This window comes from Echinops telfairi, unplaced genomic scaffold (genome assembly GCF_000313985.2).
Source record: "Echinops telfairi isolate 266 unplaced genomic scaffold, ASM31398v2 ScPeMD7_36;HRSCAF=134, whole genome shotgun sequence".
In the NCBI taxonomy this organism is placed as follows: Eukaryota; Metazoa; Chordata; class Mammalia; order Afrosoricida; family Tenrecidae; genus Echinops; species Echinops telfairi.
In genome coordinates this window covers 2482040-2489424 of record NW_022103934.1, presented here as the reverse complement: position 1 = coordinate 2489424, position 7385 = coordinate 2482040, and positions in this window count along the sequence as shown.

Genomic DNA, 7385 nt, shown 5'->3' with positions numbered 1-7385 from the left:
TTGCTTCCATGAGCATTGATTGTGAATCCAAGCAACATGATAGCCTTGACAACCTTACTCTTCTCTACATTTATTATCATATTAACTATTTGTCCAGATGTGAGGATAATGATTTTCTTTATATTGAATAGTAATCCATACTAAAGATCAATCTTTGATCTTCATCGGCAAGTGCTTCAATTCCTCCTCACTTTTAGCAAGCAAGGCTGCATCATCTGCATATCGCAGGTTGTTAATAAGCCTTCATCCCATCCTGATGCCCTATTTTTCTTCATATAATATAGCTCTTCTGATTATGTGCTCAGTATACATTGAATAAGTATGGGGAGAGCATACAACCCTGACACAACTTTCCTGATCTTAAACCATGCAGTATCCACTTGTTCTGTTTAAAACTGCCTCTTGATCTGTACAACTGCCATGCACAGGATCCATGTGAGCACAATGAAGTATTCTAGAATTCTCATTCTTTTCAAAGTTATCCTTAGTTTGCTATGATTCATACAGTCTAATGTCTGGACATAGTCAAGAAAACACAAGTAAACATCTTCCTAGTATTCACTGCTTTCAACCAAGATCCATCTGAAATCAGCAATGATATCCCTTGTTTCAAGTCCTTTTCTATATCTGACCTGAACCTCCAATAGCTAGCTCCCTGCCAATGTATTACTGCCACCATTTGTTGTGGGATGATCCTCCACAAAATTGTATTTATATGTGATATGAATGATATTGTTCTATAATTTGAGCATTCATTCTGTTGGGTCATCTTTCTTTGGAATGGGTACAAATATGTATCTCTTCCAGCAGTTGGCCAGATAGTCATCTTCCCAAATTTGTAGCACAGTCAAGTGAGTTCTTCCAGTGTTTCATTAACTATTGGAACATTTCAATGCTTCTTTTCAAGGATTCAATTACTGAAGCCTTGTTTTGGGTTGTTTTCAATACAGCTTTGACTTCTTACTTCAGCACCACTGGTTCTTGCTCATATACTACCTCTTGAAATGGTTGAATGTAGACTTTTTTTGTACAGTGGCTTTGTGTATTTTTTTATCTTCTTTTGCTACACTGTGCATCAAAAAATATTTTGCCACTTTTAATGTTGACACTTGAAGCTTCCTTTTTTTCTTTAGTTTTTCAGTTTTAGACATGCTGAGTGTATTCTTCCTTTTTGGTTTTCTAGCACTAGGTCTCACATTTAATTATGACATTTTACGTTGTCATCTCAAACTGCCCTCAAACAGCCCGTTGGGATTCTCTGCTCAGCTCCTGGATTTGGTCATTTCTTCCATTTGCTCTAACTACTCTACAAGTAAGTAGTTTCAGAGTCTTTGAAACTACTTTGAGCTTTTCTCCCCCCACCCCTATCTTTTGAATGGCCTTTTGCTTTCCTCATGCATGAATTTCTTAATGTCATCTTACAGCTTATCTGGTCTTTTGTCCTGAATGTTCAAGGAAGAAAATGTGTTCTTAGATGTTGTCGAAATTCAGGTAGGGTCATATTTTGGCGCCTATGGACTGATTTTAATTTTCTTCAGCTCCAATCTGAGCTTCAATGTGAGCAATTGATAGTCTTTTCCACATTCAGTCCATGGCCTGATTTCAGCTTCTGATATTGAGCTACTTACTCCATCATCTCTTGCCACAGATGTAGTCAATTAGATTTCTGTGTATGACATGTAGGGAAGTCCATGTGTATCTTGCCTTTTTGTTGTTGAAAATAGGTGTTTATGATGAAGAAGTTGTTGCTCTTGTAACACTATCATGTGATCTCTAGGGTCATTCCTGACATAGACCATATTTTCCAACTACCGTTCCTCCTCTTTGTTCTCAACTTTTCTGTTCCAGTCACTAATAATTATCAATGCACCTTGATTGTATGTTTGAACAATTCCAACTGAAGACCCTGGTAGAATTTTGAGCATGTTCATCACTAGATTTAGTGGTTGATGCATAGTTATAATGACTATACTTCCTTTTACATAAATAGATATTATCCCATCACAGACAGCATTGCACTGCAAGCTAGATCTTGAAATGTCCTTCATTTATAGCCAAGTTAAAACCTAGCATATTGTGATTTGTCTTCCCTTGTAACCCATTTTTCACTAGTTCTACTTTATATTATCTTCTCCTTTCTCTTGGATTTATACTATTCTGCACTTTCTTTAGTTGTTGTTGTTGTTTAGTGTGTGATTTTCTTTATATGAAATTCAGGATAAGTCATCCAGAGACAGGAAGTAGATTAATACTTCCTAATGTCTATTGCAGGGGATGTTTGGGGTAGCGGAAGCAAATAATGGGTGAGAGAACAACAAAAATGCTTTATAATTGATTCAGATTATGATTTCACAGGTCTTTTAACATATTTAAACCATTGAATTATATGTTACATGAATTATATGCCAATAAAACTGTTAAAATGTGCTCAAACATAACAGAAATGGTTAGGATGACATGATAGAATCAAAATGTCCCATTTTATTGTACATATAATTGCTCTGCATCTGAACCATTACTTGGTATGTAGTCAGAACAGTAATAAAGCGGTCTGGTAGTGCGGTGGATTAAGTGTTGGTCTGCCAACCTATTGGTCAGTGCTTACAGCACAAAAAAAGATGCACAGAGGGAAGATGGTGCTGTATGCTTCAATAAAGATGTAAAGTCTCAGAAACCATTAAGGAGCAGGTCTCCTCTGTGCTATAAGGTAGTGGTGATTCAGCATAGACTGAGTAGCACTTAGTTTGTTTGCTTGTCTGTTTAAAGAGTACTTACAGTCACAGGGTAGAAAAATGCTTGACACATTTGACTGATAACCAAAAAAATTGGAGTCCACCCAGTAATGGCTCAGAATAATTGCCTGGTGAAAAATGAGTAATTCAAACAACATGGAGCATAGTTCTGCTTGGACACACATGGCACCCCCAAGTGTTATTGATATAATGATAAAATGATTGACAGTAATGACTATTGGGAAGTAAAAATAGAGAGTTTGTAAGACTACCTACCTTTAGCCATTAAATTGGAATTTAAATGTGTTAGGACATGCCTGCAAAGAAGACTCTAAAAGGATAAACCCCACCCAGTGTCTTGAATGCTCAGGACTTTCAAAAGTGAAAAGATTTGCCTGGGGGTGGAGGGTGTCAACAGGCTGACCAAAAAACAAACAAACAACTCTTTGGCTTTTTGAATTTTGTGCCTGAGGCTGGGGAAATTTGGAACATGGAAAGAATGCTACACTCTAGGACTGAACTGCTAAAGGGAGCCTGTGGGCAGGCTGAAATGCTTCCTAGGTGACTACCTGGATCCACTGGTTGAGTAAAAGTGAGAGAAATGCAACAATAAAGAGATGGGTTGAGTCTAGCCACTGACGCCCATGGACCTGGTTCACAGGGACTAGAGGAGAAAGCGAGAGTGAGTTGACTGGTCTGAATTCATGACTTAGCACAAAAGGGCTACAGTTGTTGAAAATTTGTAACAGGGCCCCTGATCTAAAGGCAAGGCAGCCAATGGACACCTTGGTGAGGCTGTGAGGTGGCCCACATTGAGTTAACCAGAACCCAATCAGATGAAGAGAAGATTTTTGAGCCTGTGAACTAGTGCATATTGCTGCTGACTTTAGTGATGGCCTGTCCTGATTTGACTTTGCTTATGGATGCAGACTCACAAGGTTCCAACTGGAATGAAGATTCTTCACATCAAAGATTAGGATTGTCTCCTCAGAGCACTGGGTTGATGTAAGCGGGCAGTGTAGAAATCAGATACCCAAAATGGGGAGAATAGAAAGTGGCTGGCTTACAAACTTTCATTTGGGGGAATATATTCATCAGATTATGGTGTAAGTGTTCACTTAACTTCAAATATTAACCATAGAATATTGTTTGTTCACTTACGGAATATTATGTTTAAATGAGGATGACACATGCTGAATTGTATGCTTGTTAGTTTCATCCTGTTAATTACGGAAATTATTTTATTATTGTTTTGTTAAAAATTATGTATGGCTCAAGAGCTTTATATAAAAAGGTGCTTGTATATTAAGAAAAATCCCAGCCCAGATCAAGTCCAATAGTAGCCCATATGTCCAATAGCCAGTCTGTAAATTCCTCTTCAGACTCACACAATACGTGAAATGACACTGAGTGCAGGATGATCACAGGGCAGTGGGTGGAAAGTCTTGTGGGCAGTGGCAATGGAAGCATCTTAGCTCTGGCGTGGGTCACCATATGGCACCTCCAGCTCCAAGACTGGCTGCTACCAGCATACCACCATGTGGCTTGTCAACAAGAATGTGTAGCAGAGAGAGTGCTTCTGGCCTCCAGTGAGCTATTTATCTCCATCGTGCCTCCAAATGAGGTCATCAAGCTGCGACCTGATTGACAGGCTAAACTCCACTCCTTCACTCTTAATAGTCTCAAGTTGACACCGCATTATGTAACTACCACAACATGGTCAGAATCTTGTTCTTATTAAGAACCAACTCACCCCAGTATTGATAGCGAAGTTCAAAAGAAAAGAAAAGTGGTATAGCACTTCCTCAAACAACTGGGAATAGAAATACCATATGACTCAGCAATCATGCTAGTTGGTATGCACACCACAAAAATAAAGATGATAGCATGAAGAGATATGTGCACATTCATGCTCATCACAGTCCTATTCACAGTAGCAGTAAGAAACAAACCACCCAAGTACACATATGTTAAAAAATGGATAAATAAGCATTAATACATACGATGGAATGCTATTTATCATTAAATAATAATGATTTTCTTGGAAGATTTAGAGGACATAATGCTGAGTGAATTTAAGCAGTCACAAAGGACAACTACTGAATGAAACCACTGATAAAAGAAAAAAAATTTCAAGAAAAGTTTTTCATGCCAAAGAAACCGACTTTGAGCATAACCAAGGGCAGGAGGGGAGGGAAGGAATAAAAGTGGAAACCATAGGATAAAGGGTAGACAGGTGTGTTAACTTGGGTTAAGGGGGAAATAATTTAGTACATAAGGGAGAGGAGAATGATTTTTAAAAAACGGAGGAGGGTAAGAGAACAAGCCATTAGGAGTTTTGATAAGTTGTTGAATACAAAAAATTATATGATACGTAAACTCCAAACTAACTCCAAATAAAAGGTCTTTTTTTAAGTACAATAAAACAATTTATTATCTACTCTGTCAATCTTCACCTAAATAAACATAAAGCATTTTACTATACATAAAAAGCCAAACAATCCACAAATGTTGTACTATAATGTTCCCTATGAGTAATATGTGGTCTAATTTCTTATTTTATAGATCGTTTCATCTGGTGAAGGGGACATAGCTCTGGAATAGGAATCATGAGGGCACGTTCCAAATACGTCACACACTAAATTCAAGTAGAGTTAAATGATCATGTCTCTTTGTAGATGACCACATGAAGACTAGACTATTGGTTCTTCCTGTTACAACTTGCTGAGGTGATCTGTGAATTTAGGAAATGGACCAAACTGTTTACAGGAAGTTTCATAACATGACTTTGCATACATCACATTTTTAATCATATAAGGAATGTCTGTTGTATGTTCTATCAGGATATCAACGTAGATATTTTTATTAAGGATGGATGATAAACTGAGATTGCAATGTAAAGGCACAGTGATATTAGGATGTGCCCTGTGGCACATAGATCATGCGTCAAGTAAATAAAATTCACAATAACATTGTGGGTCATTGAGATCCAGGCACTCACCATCTTCACTTTGCTTCCTGTATTCAAATATATTTAAAACAGACAAGCAATTTAACCAAAGATATATCTAAGCTATGCCTTTAAAATCACTCCAGCTTCATGACTGGGAATGGAACCTAAGACCCATGTTTCCCTTTGAGAATGAGATGGGCTGAATTATAAGGCAGTATGAGAGAAGAGATGAGAAAAAAATCTGGGAGCAGAGGCAATTAATTGATTAATTAACTCTCCACTCCAGATGTGTTCCCCTTCTTTATTCTCAACTGCCTTCCTGTAGTTGAGGCACCAAGGATCATCTCTGCAGTGCACTGTGGTCTAGCAGAAACTCCACACAAAAGAAGGATCATCTCTGCAGTGCACTGTGGTCTAGCAGAAACTCCACACAAAGAGCACAGTGAGGGCAGACTTTCTTCCTGGAGCGGCCAGGGAAGTGAAATGGCAGAGTGGTGGATGTAGTAGAATAGATACCAGGTGCTCTGGTGTCAGATTGCCCCAAATCAAACCTAGCGTCAACTTTTTCTAGCCCACGACCTGGTCGAAGTTGCAAGAAACACTATGCTCCTTTTGTCTTCTATGAAATGACAATAATACTTCATGCTTTTTCCTGCATGTGGGTGTGCAGGTAAATGTAACAATTTACACAGAAAACTTTTCTCAGGTTCTGACTCTGGGTAGCCTTCAATAAACATTTACGATGCGAAGATTATGTCAGCATCAGCATAATTTTCATCATGATCCTCATCATCTACAAGATCATTTTTGTTGTGTTTAGGGGACCGGTAAAAGGAACCCATTTTCTGCTCTACTGGGGAACTCTGTGCAGTAACTAGAACCAATGTATAATAAATAAAACATTAGATGAGAATTCTTGTACCTCTACCATGACCAGGAACAAAACTGTAACAATTTCCTGAGCTAAATCTTGCCATTTCTGAGCCTCCCATATGGCCATCTTGCACGTGCTGTTTGTCCTGTTGAGGAGAAGACAATGGTCCCCAACCTGTCTGTCCACTGTCTCACACAACACTCACTGGACTGTGCTATGTCTCTGCTGAGGTATGTCCAAGGAGCGTGGGTCCTCCGTCTCTCTCCTGCCTAGTGGGAGGTGAGGCCTCCTTTCTTAGTACTGATTCAAAGACAGACTCAGGCATGGCTATAGAGGTCCTTAGATAGAGATGGAGATACTGAAATCCTATAACACAAGATGGTTAACTTATAGTTTATGGCCTTGCGAGCTAAATGCCCAGTGCTCATAATTAGCCAGATCTGTATGTATTATTACACTCTATGGAGACTTGTTAATGATAATAAAACAAGAGGAGTAGAAAGTATATGTCACTGGAATCTGGATCCTCTGATTCTAAATGGGAGGCTCCCCTGTACTCCTCATATCTTACTTCTAAGTTATAGGGGCCTTAATATATATATCAGGAAATCTATACTTTCATTTTTTACTCAAAAATTAGTATGTGATATTTATATCCACAAATCCAAATCCATGGATTGAATTATGTAAATTAAAGAGGATTGAAGATTTTATAGGTGCCCTGATATTACAGTAGCTAAATATTTGGTTGCTAAATGAAAAGTTCTTGTTTGGAACCCATCTACCACTTCACTGGAGAAAAATGTGATTACTGGGTTCCATTAAG